Below are 3,481 nucleotides of genomic sequence, written 5' to 3' on the forward strand. Positions count from 1 at the left end.
CCATCACCGGATGGAGGAAAGTACCTTACCAGAGATACCTCTGTACTCTCTAAGAACAGACTTAAGCTTCCAGGCTACCTGTTTGAGAAGGCCTGGCGGATGTGCAAATTAAGCCTTACTTCCTCTTTTCCCAAACCTTACCTCCAGTTCCAGCTCTCCCTTTAGCTATCACCAGAGGCATCTAGCTGTACACAGGTTGCCTAGAGACTTTTCCCCACCCTGCAGTAAACGGCAGACAGCTTGAACAGATAGGAGCCACAGGAAAAAAGAAGACAGTTTTATTTTCTCCCATTGACCTAGCAACTTATAGATTTTTAACATCCTTTACCAAACACATTTAAGGTTATAGTTGTGCACGTAAGATCCCTCTTCTTAGATGTTACCCATATTTAGCCTTATTCATTAGTCACTTCCCCTTTGGGTCACAAATGGTAATTAACAACTAGTGCCCCTCTTTGTAATTCTTATCAACCCTCCATTTGATCCTGATAGCAGACAATCACTGCCTGAGGAAGTTCAGGCTGAGTGTCCTGGGTGGAGGGGAAGATTGTGATTTTGGGGAGATATATAACTGTAAAGCAGAGGACAGGGGGAGAGAGAAGAGGAAGAGAGAAGAGAATGGAAGAACTAGATGGGTAAGAACTGGAGAGGAACGAACTGAGATGGGGAAGAAGTAGATTGAAGGGCTACAGGAGAGTACGACAGGAACGAGATGGAAGATGAGGAAGAGCCAGATGAGGGAGAAGGAGACGGGGGAGGAGATGATATGGGAAGGAACAAGATGGATGAGAACCTAGAAGGGGCAGAACTAGATGAAGGAATTAAGATAGAACCTAGAGGGGACAGTAGATAAATATAGAGAGAAATCAGACAAGAAAGGAGCTAGACATAAGAACAGAACTGAAGCTGTGTATAAAGGATGTTATGCCAGAGGAATTAAAGCAAGTGGACTATAGAACTCTGTGTGCTGAGATTATATTTCCTGATAATAGTCCTCGCCGTTAGTAGTTCTCTCTCCTGAGCCCCTGGGATGTATAATATTAAGGCTGGTCCCTCTAATATTATACAAGAGGGCCCCAAAAGGCTGAAAAGCTAGTCAAAGACTGGGCAAGGGGGCATTTGTCAGAAGCATGTAGCTGCCTGACCCCATAGGGACAGGGAAGAACCATGTTAGCTGGGCTGGTCCACATCAGCTTTTAGTAAGTCCAGAGCTCACAGTCGTCTGGAGCAGTGGAGTCAGCGACTGAAACTTGAAGGTGACTGCCAGCCAAGTGGAAATCTGTTGAGACAAATTTAAACTAGGAACAGAAGTTAAAATTTATGAACTTATTTGGAACCCTTAGGTCCATACCCTTAGTAATGGGAAAAGCAGTAGTTCAAGACCAGGAGAGAGGAAAAATACCATCTTTAGGAATACTTATCTGGGGTCCTTTCAACCTCTGTGAAGTGGGTTTAGGTTTTTATGACTCTTTTGATCCTTTGAGGCCTACTTACAAAATGACAAAAGTTTTAGATACATTAGTATTACCAATCTGTACTGAAATCCATATTGTAAACAAAGCAGGTAATGGGTATCTGTAAAACAGCAGAAGTGGACTCATGACTTTGAGTCCCAACAAGAACTACAGATTTGGGTTAAAAGCTTGTGCATTTTCCTTCTGTCCAGAAAGCCAGGTATAAATTGGACAGAGATTTTTGACCTGATAAGAAGCACTTTTAGGTTTACATATAGACATATTTAGATGACATCTAAAACAAATCCAAAATGTTGAGTTTGTGGCAGAATAGTAAGTAGTCATTGCTCTACCAGCTCATCAGGGCTCCTGAATGTTAAGCTCTGAACCATAGAACAGGAGAGTAATCTGAAACATATTTCATTTTAGACTCATATCTGAACCTTTATGATTTACTTAAATTTTTCTATCTTAGGACATTTTCCTAAAAGTGAGCTAACAAGCTAGCTATGGCCTTGCAGAAGGATCTGGTTGATGCTGCCTCACTGACAAAGTTAGAGCTAGCCTAGCCATCAGTACTATCAGAGATTTGAGAAGGATAAACTATATCTGAGTGCAGACCAAGAAGCTTTCAATCCTATAAATTACAGGGACCAAACCCTACCCAGGTCTCCATAGCGTTGGAGGCACCAATCAGAACAGCATCAATATTCTTCCGCCATCAGGTCCATAAGGCAGAGTATTTTTCCTTTGGAATAGGGACATGGAAGACTGACCTTAATCAGGCAAAAGGGTGCAATCAATTCCAGTGTCCTACTGCTTGTCCACAGTCTAGGCTGGGTCCTGGTGGCAGGCATTGCACTGGGGCATCTTGTCCAGCTTTTTTTTTTAATGTGGTTCTGGGGGTTGAACTAGGGGTTCTGCAATGGGATTATAGGCATGCACTATCAAGTCTTACATGTGCCTAGGGATGTAGTGCAGTTGGAAGAGTGCTTGCCTATCATGCATGAAGCCCTAGGTTCAATCCCTAGCACCACATAAAACAGATGTAGTGGTACACGCTTGTAGTCGAATTTCTAAACAGTCTTATTAAATAAGAAACACAGAGCCAAATACAGAGGTAATAGCTGAAGAGATCAGAGAAGAGCCACAACTAACCTTATCTTACCACCTCGATGACGTCACTTCCCCAGAGGGAGCTTCTTCCCATCTAACCTGTGTTTTTATTGCCTTCCTGTTCTGCCTTCTCATTGTCTCTAAGCCCAGTCACATGACTTCCTCAAAACCCAGCCACATGACTTCCTTGTCACTGCCTGGCTATACAGACCTCCAGGTCTCTATGGTTGATACTGGGATTAAAGTCACTTGGCTGTGTCCTTGACCACACAGAGACTCTGCCTGCCATGTGATCAGATTAAGGGCATGGGCTACCACCACCTGACTTCTGTTTATGGCTCACTGACCTCTGATCTCCAGGCAAACTTTATTTATTAACATGCAAATAAAATATCACATTTCAGCACAAATAAAATATCACCACACATGATTCCTGTAATTCCAACACCAGGGAAGGTGGAGACAGGAAGATATCCTTGGCTACACAGTGAGTTTGAGCCTAACCTGGGCTACATGAGACTTTATCTCCAATAATTGTTTTTTTCAGTAGACAAAGTGCTGAGATATGGGCAGGACAGGACCCCATGAGAGCACAGGAAGTGGTACAGGAGAGTGGGAAGTTTGCCTGGGTAGTCTTCATGGGAAGGAGGCTTTGAGTGCTCAGTGGGGAGTTCTCAAGCAGGTGGGTTCCAAATCTCTGTAGTTATGTCCTGTCTCCTGTGGCTGCTCTGAGGGCTGCTGCCTGTGTCCTTCCCCTGTCCTAGGCTGCATTCATCACCCCTGCACACTCTGGCATCACCAGAGCTGGGCTCTGAAAACAGTCCCAGGGGAAGGTCCTTGCTACCCTCATCTGGTGACCTAAGTTCAGTTCCAGGAACCCCTGTAAAAGTGAAGGTAAGAAATGACTCCAC

The sequence above is a fragment of the Peromyscus maniculatus genome, chromosome 4, assembly GCF_049852395.1.
Source record: "Peromyscus maniculatus bairdii isolate BWxNUB_F1_BW_parent chromosome 4, HU_Pman_BW_mat_3.1, whole genome shotgun sequence".
Taxonomy (NCBI): domain Eukaryota; kingdom Metazoa; phylum Chordata; class Mammalia; order Rodentia; family Cricetidae; genus Peromyscus; species Peromyscus maniculatus.